General features: G+C 39.3%; 1 pseudogene; it reads right to left on the bottom strand.

Annotated features, from left to right (window-relative positions):
• The window catches only part of LOC138052634 (gamma-aminobutyric acid type B receptor subunit 1-like), a 26842-nt pseudogene extending 7584 nt beyond the window's left edge, over window positions 1-19258 (bottom strand).

Here is a 19258-nt window from a genome sequence, read left to right as displayed (position 1 = left end):
CCCACTTTCTAGCGCCTAACCGTTTTTAAAGCTAGTAATAACACTTGTAAACAATATTTATATTAATGATTGAAATTTCGCGAGTCGATTGATAAGTAAACACTTTCGAAAAACAACTTTCGAAATTTGAAGAAAACGAAAGGGATTCTTGATAGTACTGAAGAACGCTTTTCGAAATAAAATGAATTCTTACATAACAATTTGAAGATTCATGTCTTGCCGAGTAGAGTTGCTGTAGGCTGACACGAATACTTCCATATAACACATCAAACATCCCACCACGGTTATGTTGTTGAACGTCGGCGATGACATCCTTATAAACCTGAAGAAATAAACAGGAGATAGATACGCTCTAACAGCAGTTCCCCAAAGAAGAAAATGCTTAAAGGTGTTCGTGTGGAATGATATGATCGGCTGCTTCCCTGTCGTTAAATAGCAGCGACGAATTTGGTAAGTTACATGACTGAAGATACATAAGGAGGGTGAGTGAAAAAAGGCAACAAAGGAATAAAGTCATCCATCCAGTTAGCATAATCCTGGCCCACAGGGCCTATCGTCAGAGGCAAACAGCGATGACAATGAAACTGTGCCTACAGCATCCTGGCACGTAAAAGCTATTTAACAATTATTCCATGAGCCCGCGTTGGATACGAGATGGTAAATTGCTAACGAGGCGCGTAGCGTCGAGTTGGCTATTACCAATCTCGTATCCAACAAGGGCGAATGGAATAATTGTTTTATTACAGCGCCTTTCAATAACATGCGGACTCTTAGATTCAAAGGTCAACCGACAAATGCGTTTTTTGCTACCGTCAATCAAATGTTCGGGGGCTCCTCCCAGCTTCCGACTATGTTGAAAGAACTGGGCTCAACGATGTGATTTGATTACTGCGCGCTCGACAGTACTCGGAAGCTCGAAGAAGCCGCCGAACATTTGATTGACGGTAGCGAAAAACGCATTTGTCGGTTGAACTTTGAATTTAAGAGTCCGCATGTTATTGAGAGGCGCAGTAAATTCTCAACCTTCGGTTTGCTAAATTTTATTAAAGTGGTACTATGATCAAAAAATCATTTCCTTTTTTTCTTCTGATTTTGAAAATGTGTTCGCTTAACACCTAACTGGCAAAATTTTGAGCTTTGAGTTTTATCCAAAGGCTGTTTATTTTGAGTGTAAGTTTTGAATTTCATGGTCCGCCATTACTCACGTTCAAAACTGACCGATTGGACCTCAGAGGGTTGGATCTAGAGAAAATGACGTCATTTACTCACTAGCTTAAAATTTCAGCGTGTAAACGCAATTTATTATATATGCAAAACACGGGTTGAAAAGTCTGAAAGCCCGAAACTCCCGTGCTGAATATTAATTAGGCCGCGTACACACGCATTGCATACTAGTGAGTGTTTGACGTCATTTTCTCCTCGACACAGCTCTCTCAAGATTTCGAAGTTAGTAATGGCGGACCAATAAATAAGAAAATTCCAGCTAAAATAAACAGATGTCTTTTTAAAATCAGAACTTAAAACTTGGGTGAGTTAGTGTTTAGTTAACATAGTTTTGAAATCCAAAGGAAAAACAAATTTTTTTTTTGGTCGTAGTACCACTTTAAAGTTTAAGAAATGAGCGGAAAGCGATGTGCTTGGCGCCAAAAATAATATGCTGAGCGACATTTACCGCATTCATTTCCATATAAGGTCAAACGAAGGTATAATGCTGATAACCGAGATCCAGTAAAGAGACTGGATCGATCATCTATTGTTTAACGGGGGGAACGACAATTGCGGCAGCCATCTTGTTGGGACCACCTTGACACTTCAGCTTAACAGTTCAACAATGTGGCAATGTTACAAAAACCACTTTCAAAATTTCTACCCATAATATCCATAAAATGATGCCAACAAGATGGTCCCTGGCTTCAGTTTTAGCGTTTTCGCTGTCCATCGCCAACATTTTTCTGTTGTTTAGTGGCGACTTGTTATAGGACTTTCGTCATTCGATGAAAAGAAAAATCAGTCATAAACTGGCGATAAAAGTGGCCATCACAAAAGTAACATAATTATACGTTCAAAAAACATTTCAACTTGTTGCATATGTTAGTACTCACATATGTTTACGGTAAATAACATTAAGCAGCAAACAACACAGGCAGAATAACATTCCAAAACAGGAAAGAACGTAGAATATAATGGTGGTGCCTACAGCATCCTGGGATAGCCTCTCATCGATCGTAACACCATCTTTGGGTACACGACCCCCTGTCAAGAATAGAACATTTAACGTGAAAAGCAAACCTGAAGACCCAGGATCTCTCTCTCTCTTTTCATCCTCGGCGTGAAAGCCGAGTTCGGGGTCGATCTGCACATTTTTTCTTATTCACATACGAAGTTGTTTGAGAAAAAACTTGGTATACTCAAATTCACTTCAAAAGTTAAGAGAACTCGTTAGGCAAGGCTTCGTCGCTATCTTGAACTCTCAGCCATCAAAAGTGACAAATATTGGATGGTAAAAGTACGAATGAGCCTATATCTCCTTAGAAAATTATCAAAATTTCGATTCACAAAGATAATCTGGTGTTAATATAGGGCTCAAATTTTCATAGATAAGGTGAAAATGTAAAACACGTTCAATATTCAGTGCTGATTTTTTTGGTTAACCTTTTCGCCCCAAAAATGGCTTGCCTTACATCGTGAAGGATCTCACGGTCTAGTTATTCAAAGTTGAGCTTATCCGCCTTCAAATTACACTTAAATTTTTGTTTCTCTTCAGCATAACATTACATGGCGAAGGTTGTTTTTGACGAGTAAAATTCAAACCCCCGGTTGGGATTTAATCACAGAGTAGTGTTAGAGCGAGTTTCAATCGAGTGTCGTAAACCCAAAACTAAAGTAATTACTTTGGCCAATCAAAAAGGACGGAGACAATTCAGTAAACCAATCAAAACTCGAAGTAATTACACGTAGCCGACACAAAGTGCGGGAAAATGTGCACTCGCGAGCCACGATTGGTTTTGGTTTCACTTCTGATTGGTTCAAAAAGTGACGCGAAATCACTGAGTGAAGTAATGCAAAACCAAAGGAATTCGCTAATTACTTTCGACAATCAATTGAAAACCGCTCTAATCCAGACCTCCATAACCCAAAATTGTCGATCTTCGATGGAATGCGGCCCATCAGTTTAGGGTATTTTCTATTTTTAGAACGGCTATTGCTATTTGCGTTTGGAGGGGCAATCCCTTGCGTGGCGTGGTTACCTGGTTTTATGGACCAATCTCAGATCTCTCTGTTCATCAGACTCAATCGGATTGGGCATTATCTGGCAGGACGTGTATTCCAAATTTAGATACTACCGTAATCCGGGGCACCCAACGACCAATTTGTTGTAAAATGTATTATTATACCCCAGTTAATGAAAATAAATGTTGTTAAGGCATTTTCAGGTGTTTTTTCAGTGTTGCTGGCAAAACATTATCTGTTCCTTTTTCCCAGCAAGACACACAAGAAATTTCCCAGCCAGCTAGATAAAATTGGTTGGTTTCCCAGCCAGGAATTCCGCGCGCTTTCAAATCCCTCCATCCAAAACGACCGAACAAAAGCGACAAAAACGGGACAAAACAGGTTTTTTCCGCAAGCGCAATCACTCTGACCAGCCGTCGTATGTTTGTGACTACTCTCTGGGAGAGGGAGGGGGTTCCTTTTTTTTTTTTTTAGTCGTCCTCAGTCTTCAGAGTTTCTACAGCCAGCTCGGGTTGAAATGCTAGAAAAAGTCAGTAATTCCCAGGCAAAACCTTTATCAATAACAAAATTTCCCAGCCACCTCATCGAAACACCTGTATTTTTGCCAGCCAGCAAGATTCCTTTGGGGAACAGATAATGCGAGGAACAGATTCGTTGGGTGCCCCTGGTAATCTGATTGGCCAAGGCCAAATAAGTGTGATCGACTTTCAAGGTCACAGACTTCTGTGTTAATCGGCTTTTGAACAGCCACGCCCAAGAGTTTGCTGATGTGCTTCTCGCCATTTTCAAAGCATTTATATTGCAATAGATCGAGTCGACTTTACGGCTAAAAGGGAGTTCTTCACCGCAACCCGGAGGTTTTCTTTAGAGAGTGTTTAGGGTTTGTGTGAACCCGAAAAAATCGTATCATACAAGCTTAAGCTTTTTACCTTCCCATTCAAAGCTCTTGTTGAAAAGAACGAGATTTTTATCACGTATATCAAATGTAGCCACTACTTGTTTTACGCCACCTGAATACAAATAAAACGGAAAAGTTTCGGTTAATAATCTACAATGCTCCTAGCTCAAGGCATGAAATAATAGGGAGATTAAGCACGCGCGTTTTTGAGACGCGGACGGCAACCGGAAGTAAGCTGTTTTTCCTTTTAACGTGTCTTCACACAACCACATTTACATAGCTAAGTATATTTTTTCCATTAAAATGGTTAGAGTAAAAATCTGGGAGACACCACTGTCCTGGCATGCGAAGTGTTCTCTTCCGGTTGCCGTCCGCGTCTCAAAAACGAGCGTGCTTAAGCTCCCTAAATAAGAAATTGCCTTTTCACTCCTTTTTCTTTTTGTCTTGTGTATGACATCTGTAATAACAATGTTTCTATGAATCTTATTGATAATCTTACTTCAACTAGCAAGGCACATCAATATAATCCCGATTATAAGTTACAGAGCCTTGTACTCACGTCTGTTCTGGGTAATTTGGACGACAGTTTCCCGGTTTCCATTTTTATCAAAAGTCACGTGACCCTGTGGAATTTCCAACACAAATATACATCCATCGATGTATTTCAGTATTCATTTAATCATTTAATCATTCATTCATTCATTCATTCATTCATTCATTCATCATAATTCATGCATTCATTTTCTTTTATCAATCCCTTTAACTTAGCTTATGGCGTCCGATTCCATGAGCTCTCAACGTGCGCCATCTTCGACTAAAGTAAACGCACTATAAAAGGGGTCACTTCACGTTATACTTTTGTTCGAATTCAGTCAAGCACAATTGATGATCCAAGATGGCAATCAACAAACAACAACAAAGAGACGGAACCCCTAAAAGATATTTCCAGTTCGACGAAACGGGACAGGGGTAGGGGGGTTAATAAAACAACGGCAGATAACATATTTGGGACACAATGCCCTTAGGGGCTTCTTTGATTGCACAAATTATCACAGAGCTCTACATACGACCACGGTTGATTGACAAAACATCCACGTACCACGCCTTTTATAGTGCGTTTTCTTATTCAAGTAAGCCTCACACTGCTCTCACTTACCTCCGTTTTCACTACCCCGATACACCAAAATTTCCTGCTTCATTCACCCTTTTCTTTCCTTGATTCAGGGTTGTTGTACTGAATCCCCTATTGTAGTTCAGGAGCATGGCATTATTGAAATTGGACAAACTTTCGATTTTTGAACGGACATCGATCTTGAATGGAAGGCCACTTTGTAGTTCATCGCACTCGAGGAATTTCTCCGTTTCAAAATAACAATCGCGCTATCATTGTAATGTAGCCTCTTTTAAAGCCACATAATTAAATTTATTATATCTCTAAGTACTCGCGTTGACTGGTCAATTTGGTGGCCAGATATATACTACTTCTCGATTCAATAAACAGACGATATAAGAATTTTCTTACGAACCCTCTTTTTACCCGAGCTGCTTACGGATCCTTATGTTTGCACTTCAAACTCGCGCCATAGCATTTGAACTAAGAAAAACAAAGATGCCGTCGCTTTCTTTGCTGGCCTCAAATTCAGTAATATATTTACTTAAAGTAGAACAACAGGTACATACCGACATACCCCAGAAGTTTGTGCGAAAAAGAACATCTCGCATAATCTCTGCTGGGACACCATCTCGATAAGTCACGTTTTCCAAAGTCCTGTTTTTTTCTCGTAGTAGATGAATGGAGTTGTTAAGCATCAGAGCCACAGTCCAGGCTGCATCGTAGGTGAACGCAGCGTAACTGTTGTAAGAATAATTGTGAATCCGGATGCGATCTTTGTACTCTGCGTTAAGCTGCAAAGCGGTCTGGAGAACAATAGGGAAATTGTATGATTATTCGGAAAAAGATCGTCTTCCCAGTTGAATACAGCAGCTTACACAAGTTCTCTAGTGCCACTAATAGCGATGCTTACCCTCCTAGATATGGTGGGTTCCTTCGATGTACTGAGTGGAAGCGGATAAGTTTCTATCAAATTGGCAGCAGCCTCTATCAACTGTTCTGCGCTGCATTCCACGTCCCCTTTTCGCCACCAGTCCTCGTTGTACCAACCAACAGTGAGCCACACGTATTTTTTTCCGTATAATTTCTCTCTGTAAGCCTGTTGATAGGTCATTTGTCAGTTTTGAGCTTAGTTACCATGCCATTGGTAATAAGGCTTGAGTTGACGTGGTTATGGTTCATAGTTCAACAGTCACATTCTATGTGTTCAACATATAGTTCTGATGCTAACCATTCTGCATTACAGTTAAAAGCAGTCTGTATCAAAACAAATCAATTCCAACCTCGCTTGGACAGGCCAGGTTACTGGGCATACGATGGGTACTCAATTTTTGTAGCATAGGAAAAATGTCTATGGCGAGAAAAGCTAAGACGTACTCGTTACCCTTAAGCCATGTATAGAATTGCGTTGCCTGGACTGCAGTGATCGAGCCATGGTCAGGTTAAGGTTAAGTCATATTATGAGGACATGGTATTTTACCCCTGGTATACAAAAATTTGGTTTCATCAACGGAGTTGATAATGTAAATTGGCCACCGTACAGAGATTCTAAGCTTCTTAGCTTTTAGAATCTCTGTACGGTGGCCAATTTACATTATCAACTCCGTTGATGAAACCCATTTTTTGTATACTACTTCTCCACCGACGCAGCACCATAGTTTCTTTAGAAACTACCCCTTCATTCATTTACCCCTGGTATGTCAAAGTGGATATTCTCTCGACTGTTTTCTATACATTTGTTTTGGGGCTTATAAAGAGAAAATAGAAATCTCCTCTTAAGTAATCATTTCCTTCATTCTCAAGTCCAGTTTATGTTTGATTAAGAACTGATATTGACGGTAAGGAAAAGATACAGATGCTGGTCACTCTTAGGGGCTAAGAGTTAGGGAAACCCTTGCTTCTGGCAACTCCGCCTTGTTGATAAGAAAAAGACCTTGAGCGTAAAGTGAAGGTTAACGCCAGGCGACATAACTTGTTCATGAGGCGGCTCTTGGGAGTGAATGAGTGAGTAACATCTCTGTCCCTTTGAAAACTGTGCCTTCATGAATGTGACGAAGCCCTGTGTCGAAAATAACCCAGCGAAAAGATACCTTACAGTCGTCTCATCAGCCAAGAGCCAACTGGGTTTCAGTGTTAAGATCATTACAACACAGTCTTGTTATATTTCTAAAGAGGCAAGGGTAGTGTGCGTGACTCGCCACACATCTATTGCTTGGATTTACCCCCAAAAGAGCATTCTACCTACCGTGCACATAGCCTTCCTGAACATGTCCTCGTACATTAAGCCAATGATGATCCTGGCATCTCTATCCTAAAGACGAATAGAAATTGAATGATTCGGTGAGAAGTCTCAAAGGAATTAAGAACTTATGATTGACTTGTGAGTAGGACTTAAACTTAAAACAGTTAGTGCCTTCTTCGTTTACCTTCAGTAAATACTTGACCGACGAGGCTGGGTCGTTTTTGAAGCTTTCCGCTGCAATTATGGTGATATTCGCTGCCTCCAACATTGGAATCAGCTCTTCTCTTGTCTTGAGACAAACGAAAATGAATAGATCACATGTGTTACAGCTGTTCTTATTTACACCTCTTGCTTTCAACACTTTAAAGTTGTGATGAAGAGTGCGTTCCATTGAGAATCCTGATTTAGATTTCAGAATCCAGATCTTAGAGTTTTCAACTGAACACAAAAGTTAAGTACGCAAAATGCTATTGAAGATCCATTTTCAGAAACACCATCTCTAAATCTCCGACTCTACTTTTATTATTTCCGCAAGGAATTCCAAAGTTAGAGTATTCTTAACTCAACTTAGCAGAAGACCAAATAGAATTCAATGAGGGATCTTTTCAGGTTCGTATGTTAATTCATGTAGCGAATTATACGTATGTCACGCTGGCCACAAAATTACTAGTCTATGGACAGGCTACAAAAATATGCATTGTAATACGTTCGCAATTCAAAATTGTTTACTGACATAATATCCAATGACGAATCCTTATGAGATATAAAGCCAAACTGCTACCATCATTTGAATACCAACGAGACTTTTAAATGATAAGTCTCGTGGCAAAGAGGAAATTTACGTATGGGGTGCTGTAGCATTTTTCGTGAGGTACAATGTGATTGGCTTGCAATCCAAACCGAAAACAAATGACCAAGCAAAGAAGCTTTACTTAAACTTAAAAACAATAGAAGGTGCTACAACTCCAGAATATTTTGCAGCTTGAGACAACTGCCACACTACCGACTAAGTATATCGGGGTAGACACAAAAATATGTATGGTAGTATCCTCCCAATTCCAAAATGTTAATGGTCATCATTTCAGATCATGTGAATGTCTTAATGGAATTGCCTCCTTAATGGAATTGCCTCCTATCTTCTTCCTTCCTGTCAGCGTGCAAATTGCAAAATTGGAAAGAGAGACTTTGGAGTATGATCACGAAATCTGACGAGGGAAAACAAAACAATGAAGCTAAACTGATGGTGAAAGGTGAATTGTGATTTACCCCAGTGTTTTCGTACAGGGTCCCTTAAAGGGAACCTCCATTTCAACGAAGAAATAACTTTAAATCAGAGGAAAGATTCGTTGCAGCCAAGTCAGTCTGAAGTATTTTCAAAGAAAGTGTTTGTATCCAAAATAAATAAGTTTTAGAATCGCCTACTTTTGTTTTCAAACTTTGCCGGCGCTGCCATCTTGAATATTTGTTACGTGTTACGGTTGCCCATATTGTTATTAGACAAAAGCTATTTGTGTCGTTACACGTCACAATTATTCAAGATGGCTGCGCCCATGAAATTTGAAAGTGAGAATAAACGATTTTAAAGTTCACTTTTCTTGATTAAACGCTGTTTTAAAATACAAATTTCGAACAAATTTGTCTGTAAACATACTTTCCTTCGGTTTAAACTTAACTCATCGCCCGCTTTCGTTTTTCCCGAGATCCATGTATGTGTGTATTTATTTTAGACTTCAAGCTCTTTACCAATACATAAATGTCCAGGTTCTGAATTATCAGAGCCACTTTGTTCCACTTAAAATGCTTGAGTAACGCCAGTCTGCATGGGTTTTCCATCGTTTCGGGAGTGCTGGTCCTGAAGTAGAGGGGGAATTTTTCTTTGTTTGAAAACAAAGGTGATGACGTGCTGAACCCAATCTAAACCAAAAGAAGACGAGCTATTTTAAGTACAGTAAACACCCGCATATAGAGCGTTTTCACATGACGTCACGGCGGCCATGTTGGTGTTCCAAAACGAAGCAATGGCGGCCATGATGGTGTACCAAACTAATCCTCCGAGAATTGATCTCTATTTTTATGCAAATACTTGCTTTTGTTTCAGTAATCCTATATGGCTACTGGTCACGTGAGTGAAAACGCTCTATAAGAACAAGTGGATTAACTTAAAGAACATCAGGCTGAAATTTGGCCAATAACGCACCACATAAATAAGTCAGAACAAATTCAACCTGATAAATAAAATATGTTCTTAATATAAATGGAAAGGCCATAAGAATAAGCAAAAAGTACAGTACAGTAAGTGATCAAAGCAATATGGTGTTCAGGACCACTACAAACTTTGAAATCTATTTTTAAAAGGCTTGTATGTCAATTAGACCTCTAGTAATGTACAATTTGAAGTATTTGTGAAACAAATTGTAAGAAAATTTAAGAATACTTTCAGGTTGATTTCTTACTAAGCACCCCTTAAATAAGAACACAATCAGCCTGAAACCCGGCTGAAATCAGTGTTCTTATATGCGAGTGTTCACTGTATTTAACTTAATTAATTAAGAACAATTTTTAATTTATTTTCTTCTCTTCAGCAAGCCTTGCTTACCAAAAGCTACAAAAATACTTTAGATCTTTCAACATACGCAGGGCTTGAGAAAGAGCGTTTGACAAAGAGTGCTAGAGAGAGAGCGGGGCAAAATCTTCTGTCGGAAAAAATCCGAAGACGGAGATTGACGTGGCTGGGACACATTTAGAATAAATGACGAGAAAGAAGTAAAGAGAGTGAGAGGGCACCCAGCAATGACTTGGGCGATATAAAAAGATCAGAACGACGCGAAGGCTTTTCATGGGAATCGGTCAAATTCACCTGCAACGGACAGGGGCAAATAACGACGATATGTGTCTCGATATTTGAAAGCAAACGGATCAACCTAAGTAAGGAAGTGCCAAACAAGCCAAAAAACAAACTGGTCGTAGAGGCCACTAGTCTTGAGCAATGTCACCTGCACTGCGTGCCAGTAAGGGGCTGCCTCCGCAACTGGCGTAGTCGCAACTGAGCATCCAGGACCCAAGAAAACAATCTTGTGAGGCTTTGTGTCAATCATCTTGAGCATTGCCCGTATGCCTGCGCCGCTTTCACACTAAAAACCAGAAAAAAAAACCGACATTTCATGGGTGCTATCTGATGTTTAGACTGACGCAGTGCTGTATAGTATTCACAAACTCGAAACCTTGCCAAGAGTTTGAAATTGTGACACAACACTGACGTGATTTATTCAGAAGTTAAACAAACCTTTTCAACAAAGTGATACAAGAATCCATGCTTTTTTACTACACCCCGCCCCTTCATTCCCCCTTCCCCTCCCTTCCCCTCCTTTCGTGCTGTAGTCAGAGTCCATGACATCACAAGTTATATGATATATCTCTCCAAAGGCATGCACCGGAACATTTTTCTTTCCGATCGACAAAATCAGGTCAATGTTTTATACGTTGACAATTGGTTTTGCTTCAACCTCTGATTGGCTGGGAATTCTTGGTTTTCACATGACGTCACGGTTGCCATAAGGAAACAATAAAACTTCCCTGCGCTGATTGGCTGTACTTGAGTTGATTATTACGCGATAATCACCTAAGCGGTTTTTTCAAAATGGCCGCAAGCCATTTTGTCGTGGTGACAGACTTTTCAAATAAATCAAATACTAAAACAATTATTCACCTCGCCTTCGGCGAATAATTGTTAAATGTAGTGAAAGACGGAGCTACTACGCTATTGGTGGGGATATGGCAACCTGACCCGGGTTGCTCGAAGCACGTTAAGGACTAACCAGCGTTAAACGCCATGGAAACCTTTAGGTTTGCGGATACATCTTAACCAACGGTTAGCGTTAACCAGGCTTCGAGCAACCGGTCCCTGGACAATGAGAATACGTTGGGGATAAAGCTGGAAACGTCAGTTCTCGACACATCTGAGGATGAGAAAATTTCTTTACGGTGGCCGATTTACCACATCAACTCAGTTATTAACTGACAGTGTATAAATCCCTTTCTGTTTTTCGACATGGCGGTTTCAGTACTTTACCTTGGAGTCACGCCACACGTACTTCAGTTGGTACTCTACAAGGACGTTGGAATCATTGTTCACGTGATCAAGTGCCATTTCCAAAGCAGGGATAAGCGCAGCTGAGCTCCATGCGCCATTCTCACTAATGTTGACACCAAAAAACCCACCAATGTAGAGATCTTTTTTGCAGGAGGCGTCTTCGCTGTTCACAGTGGAAGTCGACAAAAAATAGCAGATAATGAAAATAACACGCTCCGAAGTCATTTGTTGAGTTCTTTCATTTGCCATACCTGAGGACGAGAAAAGGACTTTGGCTTTTTGGTTCGCAAAGTCGCTTACTTAGCTAAATCCCGATGATTTAGGTTTGTTAAATCACGTAACATTACTATAGACCACATCTTTCAAATTGTTTTTGTCTTTATCCCGTGCCAGACACCGTGATGAGCAGCTTATGTTTAGGTTAAGCTTTACCCGGTGTAAATGACAACGGCTTCAAAAATGGCTTCAGTTATGATCCAATTCAATGCATACTGCCTGGATATTGCTTCTTCAGATAGAAAGTTTCTCAGACATTTCAAGAATGAAAGTGACAACTCTCCACGAGTATACAAATATGACGGTGAAAAAATTCAGGTTCGACCTAAGAATAGCTAAACGGAAGGGTTTCTGTAAACTTGGCTCATGGCAGACGAGAACTATACAGCAACCTCTGCACATTTCTTTGAGGGACGAACCTGAGATTTGCTGTCTTTTGTGAAATGAGATGGTGGTTGCCAGACAAATCGTGGCTATACTAAGGAAAGGACGCGAGATACTAAAACGACTATCGATGATGTGATAGTCACACTCAGCCGTCAAGAAAACTATTAGAGGTACTTTCGTGTGAGCAGAACCAGTCGCATTTTGTTAACCATATGCAAATAGGTGAAAAATTAATGATGCAGCAATTATCCTGATGTGTTCCAACGCTAATAGCACACACACTTCAACACTTTTTACCACTTCACACTTTGTCATGGCTGGAGTACGTAATGGCAGTTACGAGCATTAGTTCTTCGTAAGGGTGTTTTCTCTTACGACCTTTTCTTTATTGGAGTGAATGGGTTTTTTTTTATTAGCAATCAACAACTTTAATCGTCTATGCGATATAAGCGTGATTTTTTTGTTTAGATATTGTTAGGCTCAAATGCATGTAAATCAATGTTGACGTGGTACTGTTGGGGACCGGGTGCCACAACTCTGTTGATGATAATGCAATTACCTAGACGACTAGCAGAAAGAGAGGAGGTAATTATGCAATTAAATGTTAATTTTCATGCAAGTTATTCCATTTAGAGATCTATTAGCGAGATCGTGAAAATCCTTCCCTATGTTTATCGATACGCTGTAAATAAACCTATTGTGATCGAACTGAGAACCTGTTGAAAAGTATATTGATAAACACGGGTATGTTCGCTTGGGGCCAAATTGAAGAAAAGGAAAGGAACTTTAAGTGTCAAGTTTTTCTAGCGCTCGAGCACTAAATGGGGACTCTGTAAACTGAAATCGATAATTAACGCAAGTCAAGTCAAATGTTGGTTTTTTGAGGAGAGGGGAAAACCGGAGTACCCGGAGAAAAGCCTCTCGGTGCAGAGTAGAGAACCAACAAACTCAACCCATATATGACGCCGAACCTGGGAATCGAACCTGGGCCACAATGGTGGAAGGTGAGTACCCTCACCACCGCACCATCCCTGCACCCTGATAAAATTAAAATGTTATCCTACTTTCCAGCTACTGCATACTTTATTCGCTGAATTGGCCACCCTGTCTAAATAAAGTCTTTCTTCTGAAAACGTCGACGTCAATAATATTCATTCTTGATTTTGTGAGAAACATCCAAACACATAATTGTTAACGAACTTGACCGTAATGTGAACAAGCTGCCAGGTATAACGCTATTATGTCACGTCAAGAAAAAAAAAATCCATACAATAGTAAAAGTGAGCAAAGGTCATAACACAAAACGAGAAAATTATTCAAAAAGCATACTCGTCTAAGTGGCATTAAAACAGTTTTATAAGTACCTACTTGATGGGTCTATGATGATTGATATCGCACTCAAGTGTTCGAACGAGCGTTTCAATTAATAACTCTTTTTAGTATGTACCACTCAAGTGAATAGCGCTTTCCGCGCATTCTGTTTGCCTATAGGTGGGAGGTGAACACCTCTGAGCAAACGGAGAAAGACAATATGGCTTCCCGTTTTATTCGGGTTACCGAGGAGCACATTTTATCGATAAACTCGACTGATTATTCAACTTGTGTAGTATTTACTAGAACAAATTAAAGGCTCGGTAAATATCCACCACTATCCACCTCCACTTCGGTGAATAATTGTTAATCATGACAGCGAACGAAATTCACTATTATAAATTTGGCGAAAAACTCTCAGTCTGGCTCTGATTCTAAAACGAATCATTTTCGTAGTAAATTATAAAGCATGTGTACTCTCAATTGAGTTTATGCAGTTTAAGACTGTAAACAACAACAAATTTGGATTAGAAAAATCCATTTACAGTTCCACTTGAGCACCATTTTTCATGAACATTATGAAATGACCACATTGAGTATTATGAGTATTGTGAAATTACCATATTGTGTTGATTTGCATCAGTATTGCCTCATTTTTTATGTGAAATGGTCTTTAACCCTAGCCTCATTTTTAACAAACAAGGGAAAAAATAATGCGCGCTCATCCGTACAATAAGTTGAGAAGTCACGGAAAATGGCCTATTCTTCGACCAATCATATCTCAGTAATTTGCGCTTTATTTTTTGAGGACCAATTGAACTTCGCCCTGACGAAGGGCTAACGCTCGAGACGGCATCTCACAAATTTTTAATCAACTCGTTTGATAAAACTTAAATAAACAAAGTTTATCGTCGTCTTAGGCCATTTTTGAGTTCGTGTCTACCCCTCTTCAAAGAGAATCTAAGAGGGAAGTTTTTCTTATGAAAACTAGTTTTCATTCATATGTAACGTAGAACTAATTACCATCACAAAAACTTCGCACTTAGACTCGCTTTGAAGAAGAGGCAGACATGAACTCGGAAATGGTCTGAGTTAGTCGCTCTATGTAGTTTGCTGTAAGTATAGGGGAAGCCCAAACGTTACAAGCCTCTATTGTTCCCTTTGGACCACCTCGACACACTTTACATTAGTTGTAACATTCTTTTCACCCTGCAAGCAGAGCCTTTCTTTTGCTTGCTCGATTTTGGCGTTCTCGAGAAAGGCTCTGCATGAATCGAGTAAGACCTTTATTGAATATGCGCTGCATGTTGCCAGGATACAGTCTCGAGCCCAAGCCAAATATGCCAGATTTCGCCGCCATCTTGGTTTTTCATGGTACAGCGGGCTCAATTATAACCATCGGTTTTGTCACTAAACGGACGCTCGCACTGGAATAACCGGTTTGACGAGAGAAAACAAGATTGACTAGTCCAGAAGTTCGGGCTGCGGCGGCTTCAAAGAGTTGACGCGATTCGGGCAGAGCCTAGTTTTCTCCTCCTCAGTAAAGAAAAAGACAAAAGGAGGCTCTGCTCGCAGGGTGCATTCTTTTATTAATTTAGGCATAACTTATATTTATTGCATTTTATTGTGTGGTAAATGAACTAAATCAGAATTAAATCAAATCATGTTTTATGGCCTGAAGGTGTTATTGACGTTAAGTTGGCCGATCGATATCGTTCGCTTTCCAGTGTTAACCAACGCGACTATATAATTATCCAGCATCTAAATGTAATGGTGAGACACCAGCTAACCTTAGCGACTTCAAGTTTCTGGGGGGGGGAGGGAGAGGGAGCATGCCTTGACGTTCCCTTTAATGTGTGCCTTTAACCCACTACTTCCTCAACATCCAGGGTTTTCCTAGCCACAACCCTGTCGGATAACAATCACTGTCACAATTAAGCTAAGATTATCCAAATAGCAGCCGTATTTTTTCGTTACTTATTTCAAGTGCATGAGATGCAAATTATGAACTATGCAAATTTAACATTAATATTTTGTAAGAAACAATTTCTTATCATTCTTTTGAAGGATCCTTGCGTAGTAAAGCTAGTAACATTAGAGCCGAGTATGAAAAGAAATTTGAACCTTGAAAGAAAACGGAAAATTGGCGTACATTGCGAAATCGCGAAAGAAACAGCCCAAATTTAGGCCTTTTTTGCCAATTATCTCAGTTTAGTTGCAATCGTGAAGATTTGTATACCATTTTGACAGATTTCTCTGAGTAAAGTCGTCAACATCCTTTTTTTCTTTGTTTCCAGTTGGGATCCACTAATTAAAAGATTGATTCAACTGTCTACATTAAACATTTCTCAGATAACACATTTTGTCATTTGCCACGAAAAAAAGATAAACCTAGTGCACAATTTGAAAGAAGGACAATGAATCTTAGACAAATTTAAATCGGGAACAAGTAAAAACGCTCACAAAGTTTATTTAAAACTTTCAATGTAAACGCTACATTGTGATTGCCATTTGAAAACAATAAGAACGTGAGATCTTTAAATTAACACCGTTCCAAGAGAAATAACTTCCCTTGGCAGATGGCGTGGAAAATTGAGAGCTTCTAATTAAATGCAAGTCTGCCTGATAAGGGAAATTCGAATCAATAAGTTGCACCGGTAACAACTTCCCAGCTTGCAGAGTCTAATTAATAGAGATTAATTTAAGCATCACGTCTACGGAAAAAGGCAAACGTCGATTAGACTAAAATTTGCATTTTGCCAAAAAATGGAAGAAACTCTTTTGATATGAGCTCACCTCTTGGGCGCCTTGGGAAATAAAAATTAAATAAACCGAACTCCTGCCCAAAAAAACTGGAATGACTGATTGACTGGTGACTTCAAACCACATTCAGTTACCAGGAATATACATTTCCCTGATTTTCTGAATTTAGAAAGACGTTCTGACAAACTCGTGTTTAGCTCGAATGTGTTCATATGTCTGAGTTCAGTCGATGCAATAATTGAATAGCAGCAACGTAATCGATTGCTTCAGAATGGTATGCAAAAAGGAGGAACTGTTCAATTCTGAAATTAGAATTATGACAGAATAGCATGAGACTTTGCCAGGAGGTTACGGTGAAAACATCTTTTGTATGTTTTTTCGATAACATCAAATTATCTTTGGGGTGATTTTTATATGGAAACTGCCTCTAAATTCTTATTTCGGAATAAGAACCGAAATAAGAATTGATTTCAATGCAAGAGGTACATGACCAAAATTCTTGGATGTTTTCAATGAAACCGTGGAAATGACTTATTCACCGGTAGGGTACATACAACACCACTTGAAAAAGCTAAACGTCTTTTAAAACGTGAAAAACGTTGATTAGTGTGGGAACATGATACACCGCTTGATGATGGTTATCTTGGTCCCCTGTTAAATTTTGTGGCTTGCTTGACCTTGCTCTGTGGATTTATATTGATGGAGGAACTTGTTGTCTTCTCTACATAAGAAAGACATTACCAGTAAGTTTTTGGGGAAGGGAATCAGAGAGCAATTTGGCCTCTTCCGTTATTGAAACAGCCTTCCTCGCAGTTATATATCCGAACCAAAGTTACAATGTTTGAAAAAAAGGGGTCCTCTTTTTCAATGAGTGGTTTCGGGGAAGGCCCTTTTGGATAGCAGTTCTTTTTTCATCTGCCAGTCTATGTATCGATAAGTCAGTCGGCATCATAAATATATTGTGAGTCATTACACTAAAACTTACTAACGCAAAATAGAAAAAGGTCACGCTGTCGTTGAAAACTAATTTAAGCCGCGTGTAATAAAGTGTTGCATAGAAGCAAACTATGGCAGTTGTATTAATTGAACGCAGGTAAAATTTCGACTTCTTACCCTTGAAGAAAAGCTTGTGAGCCTGTCTGTCGCATTCGTTTTCAACCAAACAGAATTCATATGCAGTCGTTGGGAATCAGGAACTTGCCAAAAGATTGGCAAAATATATGCCAGGCCAATTTGAACTTTATGACTTTGAAATAAAGGTGATTGACTGATAGTTTTGAACCGAAGGCTGACTTATTCCTGAACAACCGTGCTTTTGTTTCCCTGTATGCCACGTGGGTGGTAAAATATAATCTCGAATTCCTTATGCAGAGGTGTCGATAAATAACGCAAAGTGGGAGAAGAAATCAACTGATGATCAAATTTACTCGGTGACAGATAGGTCGATAGAACAGGTGATAAAAAACGTCAGTGTGAAGTATGGTGACGTTTTAATGTATTTATTTTATCATCTTTTTCTTATAACTCAGATCATTCTTTGACTGATGATATACTGAAACGAAAATAAGCTCTTGCAAAAAGGATTTCAATTTATCCTGCCGTATCTTGGATCAAGAAGTGGTTTTTGGAGTTGTTTTTTAATTTTAATTAATTAATTATTTAAAAATACATAATACAATTCAACTAAAAGTTGACAGAACAAAATTATTCCACCAGTTGTTTCTCTCCATGACAATATCAATTTATGCGATTTGCTACACCGTTCATTGAAAATTAAAATACTGTAAGTCTCTAAAATAAGCAAATTTCTCACTGGTTAAGAACTATGGTGTGTAATACTACATGACGTTTGCCCTTTGCTCTCGCCATCGTACTGCGCGCGCTGCGATAAATTTAAAGAGACGAGATCTTACAGCCGGACAAGTTCCAAGTTTGGAGCATTTATAATCCGCTTTATTTGATTCTTCCTATTTTTATTCTTTTTCTACATCAACGTTGAATTTCATAACGTAGTTTCGCTTGACTGAAGTGAAGTTTTCCTCCGGATAACATATTCTTTCATAAATCTCACTGTGCAGCAGTCCCAATATCCTTTCGGGCCTGAAAAGCCATTTATGAAACTGGCAACCGCTTGTTTTGGAAAGCCGATCTTTTGACATGTTTTCAAGGTAACAAAAAGAAAAATTACTGTGAAGTTTAACGATTTAAATCCTCTCTGTTCTTGAGATACAAAGGGAATTGTGAGACCCGAAAATGGCCCGTAAAGTTTCGGGACCTTCGAGAAACGGGCAGGTCATACCCTATAGATGAAAACCAAGTTGTTTGAAATAGTAACCCGCTCAAATTAATAATTTAATTTTTTAGTTAGACGTAAAAAATTCTTGAACAGTCCCTAAAAGTCAAAACAATGAACAAGAATCCCTCCGATCTTGACAAATTGCACAGTTTGTTTTTCAGTACTTCAAGAAAGGGTTTTTAAGCTCGAAAAGAAAATTCCTCTGGTATTTGTTATTTTATGCCGGGTCTTAAGTCCTTATATAGCACCTCTCTGTGGACAAACACTGTTTTTCGCAACACGGCCGGCATCAAAGCCCTTCGAATTATAACAAATGATCTATAGAAAGGACACCTGCCACTTTGGCCTCTTGGTTTTAGTTTATCGTGTTTTGTTTTGTTTTTTAGCAAAACTATCAGATACGTTAAGGCAAGATCCAATCGCTTTTCATACCTACGATGTAAGCTGAAACAAGAAGTGATGTAATAAGAAATAATTCGCACTCACAACAGAAAGTGGAGAGATGCCGCATCACCGATCTTAGCCATCCACCCTCCAGTAAGTTCTCTTCTGTTCGTGAAATTCGAAGGTACTCGCCGTTAAATGCCTGCCGGCTTCTTCAGTTACCAGTTACCCGAAAAAAGGGACCTCTCACCACTTCCATAGCTGATTTT

This window comes from Montipora capricornis, chromosome 6, assembly GCF_036669925.1.
Source record: "Montipora capricornis isolate CH-2021 chromosome 6, ASM3666992v2, whole genome shotgun sequence".
Classification (NCBI taxonomy): domain Eukaryota; kingdom Metazoa; phylum Cnidaria; class Anthozoa; order Scleractinia; family Acroporidae; genus Montipora; species Montipora capricornis.
Note: the sequence above shows the minus strand (reverse complement) of the source record. Positions and strands in the feature narration are given on the sequence as shown.